The 22,420-nt window shown below is 47.7% G+C and overlaps 1 protein-coding gene across 4 annotated transcripts in view; it reads left to right on the forward strand.

Annotated features, from left to right (window-relative positions):
* The first annotated feature begins 1,071 nt into the window (after nt 1-1,071).
* LOC137379759 (protein-methionine sulfoxide oxidase mical3a-like) overlaps nt 1,072-22,420 on the forward strand; it is a 1,360,716-nt gene continuing 1,339,367 nt past the window's right edge. For all 4 annotated transcript variants that reach the window (XM_068051091.1, XM_068051094.1, XM_068051095.1 and 1 more), the window contains exon 1: nt 1,072-1,245. The gene's annotated coding sequence lies outside the window, so the exon portion shown is untranslated. The remainder of the gene's footprint in view (nt 1,246-22,420) is intronic.

A 22,420-nucleotide genomic window follows, 5' to 3' on the forward strand; every position in this document is an offset into this window, starting at 1 on the left:
AATGTGCACTATCGGTTCATCTACTTTGTCATGCATGCTTCATGCATTCAGATACAGAGCTTTTAGTTTTGTCTTTTTGTTATCTTTGTAACATCTAGTCTTGACTGTTGATGTGTTCTCTCTGTCTCTTCCTGCCATTCTCTGATCTCCATTTCCCATATTACTATTCTGCTCTCCTGCCTTGACTCTACCCCTTGATTTGCTACATCTACTCAAGCATGATCCCTCTCCACCCTTGTTTAGTTCAAAGCCCTCTCTACTTCCCTAGTTATATTGTTTGCTAGAACACTGGTCCCAGCATGGTTCAGGTGCAGACTGTCCCAACGGTACAACCCCCACTTCCCCAGTACTGGTGCCAGTGCTAAGTCTCCTCCCCCTCCCCTGAAGGTGCTGATTCTCTCCCGCCTGCCTGACGGTGAGGCAGTGGGGTTTGTCAGGGCGTATGGCCTGTGGTGTCCCTGTACCGTTTTGGCCTGGCTGTCTGGATATTGGTCACTGGCTGCCCCCTGACATGGCCAGCTGTGCATTTTAATATGGAAAGTGTTTTAAGTTTTTTAAGGCCTCTCACTGGTTAAAGTATCACAGGCGATGGTTAATGTAAAGTAGTGGACTTGGCATCAGGTTAGGACATGAATCTGCTCGTGATGTGATGCCCCAGTAGTTGAATATCACAGCAGTACCTGATGAAGAAATGCCTCCTGGAGTGCGGTCCTGTGCATTGCTCAACAGTGGTTCACGCTTTCAGGAGAAGATTGGAAATATTTATGTGTGGCCTCGGTGTGGGGCAGTGGAGGGAGTGATAGGCTTCCCTCGCCCTCCATAGAAGGTGGGGTGGGGGGGGGGTGGGTGGTGGTGGTTGCCGCCAGTTGGGGCAGTGGCATTCAGCAGAGATGAATTTTGAGCTGGTATTGGTGAGGTTACAGTTCAGGCAGGCAAGGGTTAATGTGCAGTGAAGCTGCTGATTAGCTGAGAGTGCCAAGCTGGAACTCCGAGGGAGTGAGCAGGCAATTGCTATGGGCAGGTCATAGCTGCCTCCTTCCGCTGACCTTGCAGACTGACAGAGGAAGGAGGGCTCTCGGAGCAGCTTGTTGCTGTGGGCGAGGGGAAGTTTTTGCTTGCTGCACGTAGATAGTGTGGATGTGCAGGTCGATGCCGTGACGGGGGAATGCAGTCAGGGTGGGCACACAACATAGCTCCTCCTCATCGTCTTAAAGACTCAGCAAAGGATTTAGCTGCTGCTGCACTGTGAGTACTCGGGGAGGGAGGGAGGGAGGGGGGGGACACTAACAGACTTTGGCTTAGGGAGACTCTGCTGCACTGTACTGCTCAGATGTGTGAGGCTGTGATCTGCCAGGATAGCTGAATGTATGTGGGTACCCTGGTGTGGGTTGATGTGTGTGAGGACACCAGCTGGAATGTACATGTTGCAGTCTGCACCACTCTCCGTGTTACAGCTCACCCTGCCTGCTCAGCCCAGTGATTTCAGTTTTCTCTCTTGTGAAAGCTGTTCCCAGGCATGTGTTTCTGAAGCAAACTGATTGCATTTCACAGAACTTTCCTGTCCTTAGAAAATGTGTGTGGGATAGGGCTGATCCCTGGGACTGGGTTACAGGCAGTGGGGGAGGAGAGGGAGTATGTGTACGGATTATCAGGGGACACTGATTGAATGGGAAAGCTGTACTGCTGTATTAAGCTTCAGAGGAGGGTGTCCAGGGTGTGCCTGACTCAGAGCAAGGGGAATGTTTGGGATTGTGAAGGTTTTAATTTCAGGGCCATGGTGTCAAGTGCTGACTGAGGATCTCTGGCAGAGCCTCAGCACAGCGCCCTTAAAGCTAGACTAAGTGGGATAAGGCAATTGCTGCAGTTCACAGCATTCAATGCTGCAGTCATAGCCATTACTCAGAGCCTTGTACAGCCAGCCTGCTGCTGTTTCCTGTCATTCCGGCCTATTCTCTATAAATGGGATTCCAAACAAAACTTCCTGCAGCTCCTAATTGCCGTGTTGTGAAGAGACCGGCAGAGGCAGTGGGCTCTGTTCTGAGATATGTTCAAACAGACTGTTTTCTGCACGTTCAGAGCCACTCACCGGCCATGGGGATAAGACCAGCAGAAGATGTCAGTGTCACTGCACCACTGCCTGTTTCCCCCCATCCCCGAACCCCCACCCCCGAACCCCCATCCCCGAACCCCCATCCACAAACCCCCATCCCCGAACCCCCATCCCCGAACCCCCATCCCCGAACCCCCATCCCCGAACTCCCACCTCGAAGCCCCATCCACAAACCCCCATCCCCGAACCCCCATCCCCGAACCCCCATCCCCGAACCCCCATCCCCGAACCCCCATCCCCGAACTCCCACCTCGAAGCCCCATCCACAAACCCCCATCCCCGAAGCCCCATCCCCGAAGCCCCATCCCCGAACCCCCATCCCCGAACCCCCATCCCCGAACCCCCATCCCCGAACCCCCATCCCCGAAGCCCCATCCCCGAAGCCCCATCCCCGAACTCCCACCTCGAACCCCCGACCCCCCACCCCCGAACCCCCATCCACAAACACCCATCCCCGAACCCCCATCCACAAACACCCATCCCCGAACCCCCATCCACAAAGCCCCATCCCCGAACTCCCACCTCGAACCCCCATCCCCGAACTCCCATTCCAGAACCCTCATCCCTGAACCCCCATGCCCTAACTCCCACCCTGAACCCTTATCCCTGAAGTCCCATGCCCGAACTCCCATCCCCGAACTCCCATTCCCGAATCCTCACCCCCGCACCCCCATGCCCGAACTCCCAACCCGAACTCCCAACCCGAACTCCCATACCCGAACTCCCTCCCCCAAACCCCCATCACTGAACTCCCATACCCGAAACCCATATACCCCAAATCCCCACCACCAACCTCCACCCTGGACCCCCATCCCTTATCCTCTCCATTCCCCCACCCCAACACCCATTTCCCACCACCACCCAGCTTCCAGTTCCCCCATTTCACAACTCCTGTCCACCCCATGCACAGCCGGCCAGTGAGGCAGTCTGTGGCCCTCGCTGGGCTGAGCTGTGAAGCAGTTTGCGGCCCTGCTTGTGCTGGTTAGCAGGGATCTTTCCTGCTGTTCTGTGTCATGTATTATGTAGACTGGGTCGTGTAACTGAGATGAATTGCCTGCCTTGTAAATGTAGAGAGTGTTGTGCTGGAAGGAGCAGCTGGTCTCACAGGCACTCTGTGATCTATCCATGAATTCTGTCACCAGGTATTGCAGCAGATAGTTGATTCCATTCCTTTGGTCCCTTTATTTTTGTAAATATTTTGCAGACCCTGGAAGGAAAGGTTCAATTCACTTCCCCCTCCCTCCGAGTGGAGATGGAGCCTGCAATCTGTAACTGTTCTGGTGGATTTGGCATCAGTACAGTAGTGGCCAAGGCCTAGAGCTCTGAGTTAGCTAGGGGCCTGAAATGTGCCTAAATCTCTGCTCAAAGCTTTCAATTGCACCTACAGCAGTGCCAGACTGTGGCCCTGATGTGACCTGTGCTGAAATGCCCAGTCTATTTTTACTGCTGCGTTAAGAATACTCTGAGGTTAATGCAACTGTGTGCTGCTGCTGTGTCGATCATAGGACCTGCCCTTCAATTCTGGAAACCTTCACTGGTTTTCTTATTGAACAGTGAATTGAGGATGAGGACGATAATCAGGCAGGACCACAATGCCCCTTGTAGTCAACTAGCCCATTCAGCCTCCCACACGAAAGATGGTTGTGAGGATGATATACAGGAGTCTTACCTAGTGGAGTAAGCTCTGAACTTGCCCCATTGGACAGTGAGCACCACTAATTTGTTTTTTATTCATTCATGGGATGTGGGCGTCGCTGATGAGGCCAGCATTTATTGTCCATCCCTAATTGCCCTTGAGAAGGTGGTGGTGAGCTGCCTTATTGAACCACTGCAGTCCATTTGGGGTAGGTACACCCACAGTGCTGTTAGGAAGGGAGTTCCAGGATTTTGACCCAGCGACAGTGAAGGAATGGCGATATAGTTCCAAGTCAGGATGATGTGTGGCTTGGAGGGGAACTTGCAGGTGGTGGTGTTCCCATGTATCTGCTGCCCTTGTTCTTCTAGTTGGGAGAGGTCACGGGTTTGGAAGGTGCTGTCGAAGGAGCCTTGGTGCATTGTTGCAGTGCATCTTGTATATGGTACACACTGCTGCCACTGTGCGTCGGTGATGGAGGGAGTGAATGTTTAAGGTGTTGGTGGGGTGGGGGGGGAATCAAGCGGGCTATTTTTGTCCTGGATGATGTTGAGTTTCGAGTGTTGTTGGAGCTGCACCCATCCAGGCAAGTGGAGAGTATTCCATCACATTCCTGACTTGTGTCTTGTAGATGGTGGACAGGCTTTGGGGAGACAGGAGGTGAATTACTCGCCGAAGAATTCTCAGCTTCTGACCTGCTCTTGTAGCTACAGTATTAATATGGCTGGTCCAGTTTCTGGCCAATGGTAACCTTCAGAATGTTGATTTTGGGTGATTCAGCAATGGTAATGCCCTAGAATGTCATGGGTAGATGGGAAGATTCTCTCTTGTTTGAGATGGTCGTTGCCTGGCACTTGTGTGCCTCCTTTTGTAAAAGGAGATTCATTGTTCTCCATCAGTAGGTGACTCTGATCGAGGGTGAATGAGATGTGAGACTGTCTCACTATGTGAGCCTCAGTCAGTCTAGCTGTTTACAAACTGCTGAACTCAATATAATTACCCCTGCACTCCTCCCCAGGTCACAAAATTAGCAGCTTTGCTTCCCTGTTTAGAAAGTGTCTCACAGCTCAGCGTAACCCTATAATTATATTCCCCAACCCACAGCTTTTACAGCTCTGGATTGATCTCCTTTGGGATCGCTGATGCTACATTCACTGCCACCCTGCCAATCCCTGTCAAGAGTCTGCTCAAAAGCTAAATGGTCCGTGCCAAATGCCAACTCTTTTAAGGACAGTAACAAGGTAAAGCAGCAATCTGCTGTGTGCCCCATGACACACAAACTGCATCAGGGCCCCATTCCACACACACTGGGTCAGGGCCTCATTCCACACAAACTGGGTCAAGGCCCCGTTCCACACACACTGGGTCAGGGCCCCGTTCCACACACACTGGGTCAGGGCCCCGTTCCACACACACTGGGTCAGGGCCCCATTCCACACACACTGGGTCAGGGCCCCATTCCACACACACTGTGTCAGGGCCCCATTCCACACACACTGGGTCAGGGCCCCATTCCACACACACTGGGTCAGGGCCCCATTCCACACACACTGGGTCAGGCCCCATTCCACACACACTGGGTCAGGGCCCCATTCCACACAAACTGGGTCAGGGCCCCATTCCACACAAACTGGGTCAGGGCCCCATTCCACACACACTGGGCCAGGGCCCCATTCCACATACACTGGGTCAGGGTCCCATTCCACACACACTGGGTCAAGGCCCCATTCCAAACAAACTGGGTCAGGGCCCCATTCCACACAAACTGGGTCAAGGCCCCATTCCAAACAAACTGGGTCAGGGCCCCATTCCACACAAACTGTGTCAGGGCCCCATTCCACACACACTGGGTCAGGGCCCCATTCCACACACACTGGGTCAGGGCCCCATTCCACACACACTGGGTCAGGGCCCCATTCCACACACACTGGGTCAGGCCCCATTCCACACACACTGGGTCAGGGCCCCATTCCACACAAACTGGGTCAGGGCCCCATTCCACACACACTGGGTCAGGGCCCCATTCCACACAAACTGGGTCAGGGCCCCATTCCACACAAACTGGGTCAGGGCCCCATTCCACACACACTGGGCCAGGGCCCCATTCCACATACACTGGGTCAGGGTCCCATTCCACACACACTGGGTCAAGGCCCCATTCCAAACAAACTGGGTCAGGGCCCCATTCCACACAAACTGGGTCAAGGCCCCATTCCAAACAAACTGGGTCAGGGCCCCATTCCACACAAACTGTGTCAGGGCCCCATTCCACACACACTGGGTCAGGGCCCCATTCCACACACACTGGGTCAGGGCCCCATTCCACACACACTGGGTCAGGGCCCCATTCCACACACACTGGGTCAGGCCCCATTCCACACACACTGGGTCAGGGCCCCATTCCACACAAACTGGGTCAGGGCCCCATTCCACACAAACTGGGTCAGGGCCCCATTCCACACACACTGGGTCAAGGCCCCATTCCAAACAAACTGGGTCAGGGCCCCATTCCACACAAACTGGGTCAAGGCCTCATTCCACACAAACTGGTCGCCACATTACCAAAAGGATGTAGATGCTTTGGAGAGGGTGCAGAGGAGGTTCACCAGGATGTTGCCTGGTATGGAGGGCGCTAGCTATGAAGAGAGCTTGAGTAGATTAGGATTATTTTCATTTGAAAGACGGAGGTTGAGGGGGGACCTGATTGAGGTGTACAAAATCATGAGAGGTATAGACAGGGTGGATAGCAAGAAGCTTTTTCCCAGAGTGGGGGATTCAATTACTAGGGGTCACGAGTTCAAAGTGAGAGGGGAAAAGTTTAGGGGGGATATGCGTGGAAAGTTCTTTACGCAGAGGGTGGTGGGTGCCTGGAACGCGTTGCCAGTAGAGGTGGCAGACGTGGGCACGATGGCGTCTTTTAAGATGTATCTAGACAGATACATGAATGGGCAGGAAGCAAAGAGATACAGACCCTTAGAAAATAGGCGACAGGTTTAGATAGAGGATCTGGATCGGCGCAGGCTTGGAGGGCCGAAGGGCCTGTTCCTGTGCTGTAATTTTCTTTGTTCTTTGTTCAAACTGGGTCCGGGCCCCATTCCACACAAACTGGGTCCGGGCCCCATTCCACACACACTGTGTCAGGGCCCCATTCCACACAAACTGGGTCAGGGCCTCATTCCACACACACTGGGTCAGGGCCCCATTCCACACAAACTGGGTCAGGGCCCCATTCCACACAAACTGGGTCAGGGCCCTATTCCACACACACTGGGTCAGGCCCCATTCCACACACACTGGGTCAGGCCCCATTCCACACAAACTGGGTCAGGGCCCCATTCCACACAAACTGGGTCAGGGCCCCATTCCACACACACTGGGTCAGGGCCCCATTCCTCACAAACTGGGTCAGGGCCCCATTCCACACAAACTGGGTCAGGGCCCCATTCCACACAAACTGGGTCAGGGCCCCATTCCACACACACTGGGTCAGGGCCCCATTCCACACAAACTGGGTCAGGGCCCCATTCCAAATAAACAGGGTCAGGGGCCCCATTCCACACAAACTGGGTCAGGGCCCCATTCCACACAAACTGGGTCAGGGCCTCATTCCACACACACTGGGTCAGAGCCTCATTCCACACACACTGGGTCAGAGCCTCATTCAACACACACTGGGTCAGGGTCCCATTCCCCACACACTGGGTCAGGGCCCCATTCCACACAAACAGGGTCAGGGCCCCATTCCACACACACTGGGTCAAGGCCCCATTCCACACACACTGGGTCAAGGCCCCATTCCACACAAACTGGGTCAGGGCCCCATTCTACACACACTGGGTCAAGGCCCCATTCCACACAAACCGGGTCAGGGCCCCATTCCACACAAACCGGGTCAGGGCCCCATTCCACACAAGCAGGGTCAGGGCCTCATTCCACACACACTGGGTCAGGGCCTCATTCCACACACACTGGGTCAGGGCCCCATTCCACACAAACTGTGTCAGGGCCTCATTCCACACACACTGGGTCAGGGCCCCATTCCACACAAACTGTGTCAGGGCCTCATTCCACACAAACTGTGTCAGGGCCTCATTCCACACACACTGGGTCAGGGCCCCATTCCACACACACTGGGTCAGGGCCTCATTCCACACACACTGGGTCAGGGCCCCATTCCACACACACTGGGTCAGGGCCCCATTCCACACACACTGGGTCAAGGCCCCATTCCACACACACAGGGTCAGGGCCCCATTCCACACACACAGGGTCAGGGCCCCATTCCACACACACTGGGTCAGGCCCCATTCCACACAAACTGGGTCAGGGCCCCATTCCACACACACTGGGTCAGGGCCCCATTCCACACACACTGGGTCAGGGCCCCATTCCACACACACTGGGTCAGGCCCCATTCCACACAAACTGGGTCAGGGCCCCATTCCACACAAACTGGGTCAGGGCCCCATTCCACACAAACTGGGTCAGGGCCCCATTCCACACACACTGGGTCAGGGCCCCATTCCACACACACTGGGTCAGGGCCCCATTCCACACACACTGGGTCAGGGCCCCATTCCACACACACTGGGTCAGGCCCCATTCCACACAAACTGGGTCAGGGCCCCATTCCACACTCACTGGGTCAGGACCCCATTCCACACGTTGGGTCATCCTCTGCTTTCACACATGCACATTCTCTGTGTCTATCACATTAAATCCTTTACATCATCTTGAACACCTCAATTGATTCACCCCATAATTTTCTGTACTCGGGAATACAACCTAATCTATGCATCTGGGCCTATAATGTCATGTTTTTATTCTGGTCTCACTCTTGTGAATCTGCACTGCACATCCTCCAAGACTATTATATACATTCTGATGTGCAGTGGCCTGAAAGCAATTAGTCCACATGGTGTCTAACCAGACTTCTGTGCAACTGAAACATTACTTGCTTCACTTTGAAATGCAGTCCCACATCAATCAGATTCCACCTCTATGGTGTTGTTCCTCCCTATCTGTATAATCTCTTCCATAACCCAAGTTCTCTCTCACTGTGTAATAAAAGCAAAATACTGCAGATGCTGGAAATCTGAAACACAAACAAGAAATGCTGGAAATACTCAGCAGGTCTGGCAGCATCTGTGGAGAGAGAAGCAGAGTTAACGTTTCAGGTCAGAGACCCTTCATCAGTTCTGATAAAGGGTCACTGACCTGAAACGTTAACACTGCTTCTCTCTCCACAGATGCTGCCATACCTGCTGAGTATTTCCAGCATTTCTTGTTTGTAGTTCTCTGTCACTGTGGCTGTTTTCGCCTCCCCCACCCCCCCCTCCCACCACCACTCCACCCCCCACCCCCTCGCCTTTGCTGCAGCCCTGCCAGCTGTGCATTTAATTTTGACCTCACGTGCTGGACTTCACTCCCTCAAACCCTCTGCCTCTTTACCTCCCTCTCCTCCTTTAGGTTTCTCCTTAAAACCCACCATTCTACCCTCCTCTTTGCTCCTTCTTTGACTTAATGTCCACTCTTGCCTGACTGTGCAGGGCACTATATAAAGGCAAGGTTTTGTTGCAATCAGGAGCTCCAACCCTCAGTGCTCCTCTTTGACTAGATGCTAGTAGCTGTGTGAGTGACAGTAAACTGCCTCCTGCTAGTGACTATCTACTCTGCAGCTCCCAACAGGCCACCAAAACCCAGTGCAGCTTGTGCTGTGTGGTCAGAAGTGGTGCTGGTTTGTACAGACTGTCCGAGTTGCTGCACACACAGCAACAGTGACTGTGCGTTGTGCCCACTGATCCACATTGAGCCTTTAATGACCTTGGACTGAGTGATGCCTCTGCCTGACTCGGGGTGAACAGCCATGAAATGGCTGTAATCAGCTTGGTTATAAAACCTCTCTTGGCATTATCTGCTGTCACATTAATGGCTGCCTTATTGATGGCTGTGAGGCATGGGATGCCAGCAGTTATCAGAAGGAATTCACAGCAAAGCTGTGTTTACGGAGCAACCTCCAATCCATACTCCATGATAGGCAGTGCTGCTGAGCTTTGCTGGAACATCCCTTAACATGCAGGATGAGTAGTGAAGGCAATGTCACAGGACCATCTGCCATCACACTAAGTAAATAGAGGAACAAAGTGGGAGACTGGCGTCAAACTGAGAGATTCAGGTACTTAATATTATAGAGTTACAGACTGGAATCTAATCGAGGGGTTCGGGGGGTTTATATACAGAATGACAGATACCCGGGAGTGAGTTACAGACTGGAATCTAATCGAGGGGTTCGGGTGGTTTATATACAGAATGACAGATACCCGGGAGTGAGTTACAGTCTGGAACCTAATCGAGGGGTTCGGGGGGTTTATATACAGAATAACAGATACCCGGGAGTGAGTTACAGACTGGAATGTAATCGAGGGGTTCGGGTGGTTTATATATAGAATAGCAGATACCCGGGAGTGAGTTACAGACTGGAATCTAATCGAGAGGTTCGGGTGGTTTATATATAGAATAACAGATATCCGGGAGTGAGTTACAGACTGGAATCTAATCGAGGGGTTCGGGGGGTTTATATACAGAATAACAGATACCTGGGAGTGAGTTACAGACTGGAATGTGATCGAGGGGTTCGGGTAGTTTATATATAGAATGACAGATACCCGGGAGTGAGTTACAGACTGGAATCTAATCGAGGGGTTTGGGAGGTTTATATACAGAATAACAGATACCTGGGAGTGAGTTACAGACTGGAATGTGATCGAGGGGTTCGGGTGGTTTATATATAGAATGACAGATACCCGGGAGTGAGTTACAGACTGGAATCTAATCGAGGGGTTTGGGAGGTTTATATATAGAATAACAGATACCCGGGAGTGAGTTACAGACTGGAATCTAATCGAGGGGTTTGGGAGGTTTATATACAGAATAACAGATACCCGGGAGTGAGTTACAGACTGGAATCTAATCGAGGGGTTTGGGAGGTTTATATACAGAATAACAGATACCCGGGAGTGAGTTACAGACTGGAATGTGATCGAGGGGTTCGGGTGGTTTATATATAGAATAACAGATACCCGGGAGTGAGTTACAGACTGGAATGTGATCGAGGGGTTCGGGGGGTTTATATACAGAATAACAGATACCTGGGAGTGAGTTACAGACTGGAATCTAATCGAGGGGTTCGGGGGGTTTATATAGAGAATAACAGATATCCGGGAGTGAGTTACAGACTGGAATCTAATCGAGGGGTTCGGGGGGTTTATATACAGAATAACAGATACCTGGGAGTGAGTTACAGACTGGAATCCAATCGAGGGGTTCGGGGGGTTTATATATAGAATAACAGATACCCGGGAGTGAGTTACAGGCTAGAATCTAATATAAAAGTTTGGGTGGTTTATATATAGAATAACAGATACCCGGGAGTGAGTTACAGGCTAGAATCTAATATAAAAGTTCAGGTGGTTTATATATAGAATAACTGATACCCGGGAGTGAGTTACAGACTGGAATCTAATATAAACGTTCGGGTGGTTTATATATAGAATAACTGATACCCGGGAGTGAGTTACAGACTGGAATCTAATATAAAAGTTCGGGTGGTTTATATATAGAATAACAGATACCCGGGAGTGAGTTACAGACTGGAATCTAATCGAGGGGTTCGGGTAGTTTATATATAGAATAACAGATACCCGGGAGTGAGTTACAGACTGGAATCTAATATAAAAGTTCGGGTGGTTTATATATAGAATAACAGATACCCGGGAGTGAGTTACAGACTGGAACCTAATATAAAAGTTCGGGTGGTTTATATATAGAATAACAGATACCCGGGAGTGAGTTACAGACTGGAATCTAATATAAAAGTTCGGGTGGTTTATATATAGAATGACAGATACCCGGGAGTGAGTTACAGACTGGAATGTGATCGAGGGGTTCGGGTAGTTTATATATAGAATGACAGATACCTGGGAGTGAGTTACAGACTGGAATCTAATCGAGGGGTTCGGGTAGTTTATATATAGAAAACAGATACCCGGGAGTGAGTTACAGACTGGAATGTGATCGAGGGGTTCGGGTAGCTTATATATAGAATGACAGATACCTGGGAGTGAGTTACAGACTGGAATCTAATCGAGGGGTTCGGGTAGTTTATATATAGAATGACAGATACCCGGGAGTGAGTTACAGACTGGAATCTAATCGAGGGGTTCGGGTGGTTTATATATAGAATAACAGATACCCGGGAGTGAGTTACAGACTGGAATCTAATCGAGGGGTTCGGGTAGTTTATATATAGAAAACAGATACCCGGGAGTGAGTTACAGACTGGAATCTAATCGAGGGGTTCGGGTAGTTTATATATAGAAAACAGATACCCGGGAGTGAGTTACAGACTGGAATGTGATCGAGGGGTTCGGGTAGTTTATATATAGAATGACAGATACCTGGGAGTGAGTTACAGACTGGAATCTAATCGAGGGGTTCGGGTAGTTTATATATAGAATGACAGATACCCGGGAGTGAGTTACAGACTGGAATCTAATCGAGGGGTTCGGGTGGTTTATATATAGAATAACAGATACCCGGGAGTGAGTTACAGACTGGAATCTAATATAAAAGTTCGGGTGGTTTATATATAGAATAACAGATACCCGAGAGTGAGTTACAGACTGGAATCTAATATAAAAGTTCGTGTGGTTTACATATAGAATAAGAGATACCCGGGAGTGAGTTACAGATTGGAATCTAATTGAGGGGTTCAGGGAGGGTTTATCTCTCGGCATTCATTCAAAAGGTTTAGTTTAGAGATACAGCACTGAAACAGGCCCTTCGGCCCACCGAGTCTGTGCCGACCATCAACCACCCATTTATACTCATCCTACACTAATCCCGTATTCCTACCACATCCCCACCTGTCCCTATATTTCCCTACCACCTACCTATACTCGGGGCAATTTATAATGGCCAATTTACCTACCAACCTGCAAGTCTTTTGGCAGGAAACCGGAGCACCCGGAGAAAACCCACGCAGACACAGGGAGAACTTGCAAACTCCACACAGGCAGTACCCAGAATTGAACCCAGGTCGCTGGAGCTGTGAGGCTGCGGTGCTAACCACTGTGCCACTGTGCCGCCCTTAAGTTGTTTGATAAAGCACCATGTAATAGATGTATTAGCAAAATTGAAGGATAAAGGATCAGTGACAGAATGGATACAAAATTAACTACTTGACAGAGAGTAGCGATCCACACTTTCAGCTAAGAAGGATGTGAGCAGTTGTGTTCTCCAGGGGTTGGTATTAGGAGCAGTGCTCTGACGAGATACATGTTAATGACCTGGATTTGGGTATATGGGGCATCATTTCAAAGTTTGGAGATGACATAAACTTGGTAAGGTAGCAAAGACCTCGGAGGATGATAATGGACTCCAGGAGGATATAGAATGGTAAAATGGGCAGATACATAGCAGATGAAATTTAACACAGAAAAGTGTGAAGTGATGGATCTTGGTAGGAAGAATAAAAGGTAATATGAAATAAATGGCACAATTCCAATGGGGGTGCAGGAATAGGATGCCCTGGGGGTGTACATGCACAAATCGATGAAGGTGGCAGGACAAATTGAGAAGGCTGTAAAAAAAAAAAATGGGATCCCAGAATTTGTAAATTGAGAAATAGACTACAAAAGCAAGGTCATTATATTAAACTGTTATAAATCACGAGTAAGGCCCCAGTTGGAGTATTGTGTCCTATTCTGGGCACCACACTTTAGGAAGGATTTCAGGGACTTGAAGAGGGAGCAGAGGATATCGAGGATGCAAGATTTCAGTTACTTGGCTAGATGGGAGAAGCTGGGATTGTTCCCTTCAGAGCAGTGAAGTAAAGGGGAGGTTTAATAGTGGTGTTTAAAATCATGAAGGATTTTGACTGACTAAATAAGGAGAAGCTGTTTCCATTGGCAGGAGGCTTGGTAACTAGAGGGCACAGATTTAAGGTAATTGGCAAAAGAACCTGGAGATGTGGAGAATTTTTTACACAGTCAGTTGTTGTGATCTGGAATATGCTGCCTGAAACAGTGGTTGAAGCAGATTCAATCGTAATTTTCAAGAGGCAATGGGAAAAATATTTTCATGCTAGGCCCCCACCTGCCAAGAATGAGGCACATTAATTTTGTCATGAACATTGATTTTAAACTGTTATTTGAGTGAAAAAAGGATTTGTTAAACAGATCCGCCATGGCTGGAAAAGACATTTGCATATTAACAGACAGTGCTTGGAAGGACGAAGGACGGTTCCCTGACACATTCACAATAAACCTTGATCACCAGGTATTTTGTGTAACAGGAGCATTCCGGAGACTGCTAAGGTGATACAATCCAAGACATGGTCAGACCAGTTAGTCACATGACTGACCTACTTGGCAACCTTGGTTTTTCTGAATCGTACAAAGAGTTTGAACTGAGAGTGTCTGTTTGCTCCTGGACTGAAATGATCTCTCCTGGCTGGCTTGCCACAGCCTCTCCTGTCTGCTCTCCATCTCTTTCTCACGGAACTCCAAATCCACTGAAGACACATGAACCCCAAGAGAGAAATGTTTAAGCAGAATACTGGGCCCCAACGAAAAGCAAGATCTACCTACAAACAGTGAGCTCAAAGATCAGTAAGAATAACCCTCTTCAGATATTGCATCAAACTTTTCCACTTTATTTTTGTTCTGCTCTTTTCTGTCCCTATCTTCATGTATGTATCATGAATGCATGCTAGCGTGGGTGCATTGTGTATCCGTAGGCGTTAACCGAATTAGAGTTTAAGTTTAATAAATTTCAACTTTTCTTCTTTAAACCTAAGAAAACCTGTTTGTGCTGGTTTATTTGCCGTATAATTGAAAAGTGGTGAACAAGATTCACCAAGGGGGAACTAAAAACATGGTGTGCTTAAAATTAAACCTTGTTATGGTAAGATCAGGTGAAGGCTGAGAGAGAACCCTAGACACCTTTTTCACCTGGTCGTAACAATATTTAAAGGGGAAAATTTGTCAGGGTATTGGGAAAGGGCAGGGGAACTGATTCATTGGATAGTGCTTTGAAAGGCACAATGGGTTGAATGTTGTCTTTCTGTGAATGTATGATTACAACAGTGCCCACACTTCAAAAGTACTTAATTGGCTTAATTTGGGTCATTTTGAGGTTGTGAAGGTGCTATAGAAATGTAAGCTCTTTCACTGTTCAGGAAGGGAAAGACAAACGAAGCTGTTAATAGTACAATTAGTCTAATGTCAGTTTTACAAAAACTCATAAAATCCATAATTTGAGATAAAGTTAGTGAACACAGATTTGATAAAGTAAGTCATGTTTTTCAAGAAGCAACTGATTCGATAGGTAAAGGAAAGACAGTAGATGTGTATGTGAATTTTAAGATGTTTGATGAGAGGCTTGTTAGAAAAATTGAGTTGATGGTTTGAGAGGAAATGATATAATGGTAAGTTGGTTGGCAGACAGGACATTAAGAGTTTCTGTAAATGGGTGTAGCACGAACTGGAGCAGGATTGTATCTGGTGTACCCAGGAGTTAGTACTAGATCCACTTTTGTTCTTTGTGTATGTATATAATTTGAACTTCCTCAGGGGGAGTACAAGCTTGACATTTGCTGAGGACATAGGTTTGGCAAACAGTGAAAGACAATGAAAATAGTGACAGGGTAATGGATACAATTTAATGTGGAGAAGTATGAAGTAATATAGTTCAGAAGCAAAAACAAGGAATGGGAGTATCCAATTAATGGAAAGGCATTTAAAGCTATAAATGAATAGAGAGAAATACGAATTTCCTGAGAGCTAAAGTTATTTTTGAAATTGCATTTTGAGTTTTATAAATAAGGGCAGAGAGAGCAAGAATAAGAAAGTGGCGATAATTTTGTACAAACCATGAATGTTGCTCAGTTAAAGTGCTTTGTGAAGCTCTGGGTGCCCCATTAAAGTTGTAGCAAACATACAGCATAGATTCACCAGGATAAGGCCATGGATGGGAAGCTGGTTATGAGAAGAGACTTGAGATTTTGGGACTGGATCCACCGCAGCAGAGAAGGCCAAGAGGAAGTTTAGTAGAGCATTTTAAAGTAATGAAAGGTTTTATATACATGTGGTTGAATTGGGGGGGGGTCAGTAGCGAGGCTTCATCAATTTAAAATGCTCACTGAGAGTGAGGACGGTATCTGAGAGAAATGTCTTTATGCAGAGTTTATGGAACGTGCAATGTTTTGTCACAGAGTGTTTCTGCCTCAACCAATCACATTTTTAAAAAGAAAATAGGTTGATGCAGAGGAGGATGTCAAGATATGTGGAAGTTTTGGATTGATTCAGCGAAGAGCTGCCACAGATACAATGGGCCGTGTGGACTCCTTTAACAATGTGAACTTCAATGATTCCGGAGAATAAATGGGCTTCTGTTTAAATACTGGACCGCTGCTGCGAAGCCTTTGCACTACATGGTTACCATTGCAATACATGATACAGCAATATAGGGTGGCACAGTGGCGCAGTGGTTAGCACCGCAGCCTCATAGCTCCAGGGACCCGGGTTTGATTCTGGGTACTGCCTGTGTGGAGTTTGCAAGTTCTCCCTGTGACTGCGTGGGTTTTCGCCGGGTGCTCCGGTTTCCTCCCACAGCCAAAGATTTGCAGGTGATAGGTAAATTGCCCTAGTGTAGGGAAGTGATATGGGATTACTGCAGGGTTAGTATAAATGGGTGGTTGTTGGTCGGCACAGACTCGGTGGGCCGAAGGGCCTGTTTCAGTGCTGTATCTCTAAAAAATAATATATTATACTTTCAAAGATAGTGGTTCACTGTAATATATCATACCTCATTATATTATCTAAATGCAAGTCTTTGTTTTTAATACCTCATTCTGATATACAGTATTTGACTGCAATATAGATTAGTGAAAGTAAACATGGGTCCCTTACAGGCAGAGACAGGGGAAATTATAATGGAGAATAAAGAAATGGTAGAAACATTAAACAAATACTTTGTATCTGTCTTCACAATAGAAGATGCAAAAACATTCCAGAAATAGTGAGGAACCAAGGGTGTGGTGAAAATGAGAATCTTAGGGGTATTATTATAAGTGAAGAAATAGTATTGGAGAAATTTATGGAACTAAATAAAAGTCAATAAATCCCCTGGACCTGATGGTCTACATCCTATTGTTTTAAAAGGGGTGGCTGCAGAGATAGTGGATGTATTGGCTTTGATCTTCGAGAATTACTTAGATTTTAGAATAGTCGCCAAGGATTGAAAGTTAGCAAATGTAACCTCACTATTCAAGAAAGTAGGGAGAGAGAAATCAGGGAACTACAGGGCAGTTAGCCTGACATGAGTCATCAGGAAAATGCTGGAATCCATTATTAGGGACGTAGTAACAGGGCACTTAGAAAATCATAATTAGATTGCGCAGAGTCAACATGAAATTATGAAAAGAAAATAGTGCTTGACAATCTGATTTTTGAGGATGTAACTAGTAGGGTTACTAAAGGGAAAACCAATGGACGTAGTGTATTTGGATTTTCAAATAGCATTCGATAAGGTGCCACACAAGAGGTTATTACACAAAATTAGGGCTCACAGGATTAAGGCTAATATACGGGCATGGATTGAGGAGTGGTTAATGGACAGAAAACAGTATGTGGAAATGAACTGATCATTTTCCGGTTGGCTGGTTTAACTAGTGGGGTGCTGCAAGGATCAGTGCTGGGGCCTCAACTGTTTACAGTTTATATGAATGACTTAGATGAGGGGGGCTGAGTATAATGTGTCCAGGTTTGCTGATGATACCAAGCTAGGTGGGAATATAAGCTGTGAGGAGGATGCAAGGGTGGCTACAGAGTGATTTTTTTTTTTATTCGTTCAGGGGATGTGGGCATCACTGGCAAGGCCAGCATTTATTGCTCATCCCTAATTGCCCTTGAGAAGGTGGTGATGAGCTGCCTTCTTGAACCACTGCAGTCCTTGGGGTGCCGATACACCAACAGTGCTGTTAGGAAAGGAGTTCCAGGATTTTGACCCAGCGACAGTGAAGGAACGGCGATATGGTTCCAAGTCAGGATTGTGTGTGGCTTGGAGGAGAACTTGCAGGTGGTGTTGTTCCATGCATCTGTTGCCCTTGTCCTTCTAGATGGTAGAGGTTGCGAGTTTGGAAGGTGCTGTCGAAGGAGCCTTGGTGAGTTGCTGCGGTGCATCTTGCAGATGATAGACACTGCTGCCACTGTGCATCAGTGGTGGAGGGAGTGAATGTTTGTCGATGGGGTGCCAATCAAGCGGGCTGCTTTGTTCTGGATGGTGTCGAGCTTCTTGAGTGTTGTTGGAGCTGCGCCCATCCAGGCAAGTGGAGAGTATTCCATCACACTCCTGACTTGTGCTTTGTAGATGGTGGACAGGCTTTGGGGAGACAGGAGGTGAGTTACTCACCGCAGGATTCCCAGCCTCTGACCTGTTCTTGTAGCAGCAGTATTTATGTGGCTGGTCCAGTTCATTTTCTGGTCAATGGTGACTCCCCCCCATAGGATGTTGATAGTGGGGGATTCAGCGATGGTAATGCGATGCCATTGAATGTCAAGGGGAGATGGTTAGATTCTCTCTTGTTTGAGATGGTCATTGCCTGGCACTTGTGTGGCACAAATGTTACTTGCCACTTATCAGCCCAAGCCTGGATATTGTCCAGGTCTTGCTGCACGTGGACATGGACTGCTTCAGTATCTGAGGAGTCACGAATGTTGCTGAATGTTGTGCAATCATCAGTGAACATCCCCACTTCTGACGTTGACGTTATGATGGAAGGAAGGTCATTGATGAAGCAGCTGAAGATGGTTGGGCCTAGGACACTACCCTGAGAAACTCCTGCAGTGATGTCCTGGGACTGAGATGATTGACCTCCAACAACCAGAACCATGTTCATTTGCACTAGGTATGACTCCTACCAGTGGAGAGTTTTCCCCCTTATTCCCATTGACTCCAGTTTTGCTAGGGCTCCTTGATGCCATACTCCGTCAACTGCTACCTTGATGTCAAGGGCAGTTACTCTCACCTCACCTCTTGAATTCAACTCTTTTGTCCATGTTTGAACTAAGGCTGTAATGAGGTCAGGAGCTGAGTGGCCCTGGCGGAACCCAAACTGAGCATCACTGAGCAGGTTATTGCTAAGCAAGTGCCGCTTGATAGCACTATCGATGACCCCTTCTATCATATAGACAGGTTGGGTGAGTGGGCAAGCACATCACAGATGGAATACAATGTGGGAAGTGGGGAGTAGGAAGTGGGAAGTTATCCACTGGTAGGCAAATAGAAAAGCAGAATATTTTTTAAATGTGACTGAGAAATGTTTGCATTCAGAAGGAGCTGGGTGTCCTTGTACATAAATCATACAAGCAATTAGAGAAGCAAATTATAAATTAATCTTTATTACAAAGGGATTAGAGTATTAGAGTGAAGAAGGGTCCAGCAGCATAGTGGTTATGTTACTGGACTCGTAATCTGGAAATAAGAACAGAAAATGTTTAAAATAAGAAGTGTGCCATTTGCTTGGGCTCATTTGGTAGGAAAAACGAAGAGGAGCAGTACAAATTAAAGAGTACAATTCTAAAGGGGTTGCAGAAACAGAGAAACCTGGGATTATATGTGCACAAATCATAGAAGTTGGCAGGGCAGGTTGAGAAAGTGGTGAAAAAGGTATATGGGATCCTGGGCTTTATAAATAGGGGCTTTATAAATAGTACAAAAGCAAGGAAGTTATGGTGAATGTTTATGAAACACTGGTTTGGCCTCAACTGGAGTATTGTGTCCAATTCTGGGCACTGCACTTTATGAAGGATGTGAAGGCATGAGAGGGAGTACATAAAAGATTCATGAGAATGGTTCCAGGGATGAGGAATTTCAGTTACGTGGATAGGTTGGAGAAGCTGGGTCTATTCTCCTTGGAGAAGATAACATTAAGAGGAAATCTGAGAGAGGTGTATAAAATTATGAGGGGTCCGGGCAGAGTAGAGAGAGAAACTGTTCCCATTAGCGGAAGGATCCAGAACCAGAGGACACGGATTTAAGGTTATTGGCAAAAGAAGCAATGATGATATGAGAAAAATCTTTTTACACAGCGAGTGTTTAGGATCTGGAATGCACTGTCTGAGAGTGTGGTGGAGGCAGATTCAGTGAGTGTTTAGGATCTGGAATGCACTGTCTGAGAGTGTGGTGGAGGCAGGTTCAGTGAGTGTTTAGGATCTGGAATGCACTGTCTGAGAGTGTGGTGGAGGCAGATTCAGTGAGTGTTTAGGATCTGGAATGCACTGTCTGAGAGTGTGGTGGAGGCAGGTTCAGTGCAAGTTTTGGGTCTGGAATGCACTGCCTGAGAGTGTGGTGGAGGCAGATTCAGTGACTGTTTAGGATCTGGAATGCACTGCCTGAGAGTGTGGTGGAGGCAGGTTCAGTACATGTTTTGGGTCTGGAATGCACTGCCTGAGAGTGTGGTGGAGGCAGATTCAGTGAGTGTTTAGGATCTGCAATGAACTGCCTGAGAGTGTGGTGGAGGCAGATTCAGTGAGTGTTTAGGGTCTGGAATGCACTGCCTGAGAGAGTGGTGGAGGCAGGTTCAGTGCAAGTTTTGGGTCTGGAATGAACTGCCTGAGAGTGTGGTGGAGGCAGATTCAGTGAGTGTTTAGGATCTGGAATGCACTGTCTGAGAGTGTGGTGGAGGCAGATTCAGTTGCGCCTGTCAAAAGGGAATTGGATACACACCTGAAGTGAAAAATGTGCAGGGCTATGGGGAAAAGGCAAGGAAGTGACACTAGCTGATTTGCTGTTAGAGAGCCAGCAGAGACACGATGGCCCGAATGGCCTCCTTCTGTGCTGTAACCATTCTATTTTTCTATGAAATACTCAGCAGGTCTGGCAGCATCTGTGGAGAGAGAAACAGAGTTAACCTTTCTGATTAAGGGTCATCGACCTGATACGTTAACTGTGTTTTTCTCTCCACAGATGCTGCCAGACCTGCTAGTATTTCCAGCGTTTTCTGCTTTTATTTCAGATTTTCAGTATTCGCAGTATTTTGTATTAGTAGTAATCCAAAGGCCTTGCCTAATGATCCAGAGATGTGAATTCAAATCTCATCATGGCAGCTGGGAAATTTAAATTCTGTTAGTTAAATAAATCTGAAATTTAAAGCTCGTCTCGATAACGGTGATCATTAAACTATCGGACTATCATAAAAATCCATCTGATTCACCAATGTCCTTTCGGGAAGGAAATCTGCCATCCTTACCCGGTCTGGCCTACATGTGCCTGCAGACACACAGCAATGTGGTTGACTCTTAACTGCCCTCTGAAATGGTCTAGCAAGCCACTCAGTTGTATAGCGATAGGCAATAAATGCTGGCCTTGCCAGTGATGCCTAAAGCTTGTGAATAAATAAAAGAAATTGCAGTCCGACCAGGTTTCTATACATGTTTAACATAATGTCAATACTTTTGAATTCTAAACCCCTAGAAATTAATCCCAGTGCTTTTTAATTGCTTTGCTAACCTGGAACGGCACTTTTCATTTCACCTATATCCCTAAATATCGTCCTACACTATGATGCAGTGTTACTCACTGGGATAGGGAGTAGAGGCCTGCTACCCGACCTGAGCCCGACGGGACCCGATGAAATGTGTCGGGTTCGGGTCGGGTTGGGCCGAGTCCAGGTCTAGTTGGGTCGGGTCGGGCCAGACACACACGGTAAGTGCTCTGCTGGTAAGTATTGAAAGTAAAAAACTTACCTGAGCTGGGAGTCCGGGACGAAACTGAATCTGCGCAGCGAGCGAGTGATGTCACAATGACCTCATCACGCTTGCGCCGCAGCTTTGTGGAGCTTCCCAGTCGGAAGGTAAGTAAAGGGATGGTCGGGTAGGGCTCGGGTCGTGTTGAGTAGGGCTCGGGGCAATATCGGAGGAACTCGGGCCGGGCTGGGCTCGGGTCCGCTGTGGTTCGGTCGGGTTCGGGTCAGGTTCATTTTTCCTGACCTGAGCAGGCTTCTAATAGGGAGTGCTTCACTGGCACATATAGCATCTCATTGCCTTGTCTCTAATCTGTACTGCAGTTTATGGTGCATTTTTGCATTCAGATTCTTCACATTTTCAGACGGTGAGGTGTGCAGGGAGCTGTCCCTACATGTTCAGCTACATCTCTTTCCCAAAAATCAGCTCATCCCTGCTAATGCAGTGATTTGTAACTCTTTAGGATATGTAATAAAGACTGCAATCAGAGATACGCACAACAATGTTATTTGGAAAATAGCAAAGGGTCCTGCGCAACACGTCAAGGGCTTCTGTGTTGTGCTGATTATTGTTTGTGGAGCAGCATTTTCTATGCAGAGTGGTGTGACCATAATGTGTCGAATTTGATTATAATTTTGACTGCCTCAGAACCTTTGTTCTTACAGTAAGTGCTGCAGACCCTGCTCTGCCACTTTCTGAAATCTCCATCCTCTCCTATCTGTGAAGAGGAACAGTTTGTTTCTGCATTAGCAGTTACATTTCACCGACATATTGCACCCAGGGTTTGCCCAGCAATGCAATCCTGTTCTTTTTGAAACAGCGAACTTGTGAACGCTGCCCGGTGGTACCAATCAGGCCAAGATTAGCAGTCAG

The sequence above is a fragment of the Heterodontus francisci genome, chromosome 18, assembly GCF_036365525.1.
Source record: "Heterodontus francisci isolate sHetFra1 chromosome 18, sHetFra1.hap1, whole genome shotgun sequence".
NCBI classification, from domain to species: Eukaryota; Metazoa; Chordata; class Chondrichthyes; order Heterodontiformes; family Heterodontidae; genus Heterodontus; species Heterodontus francisci.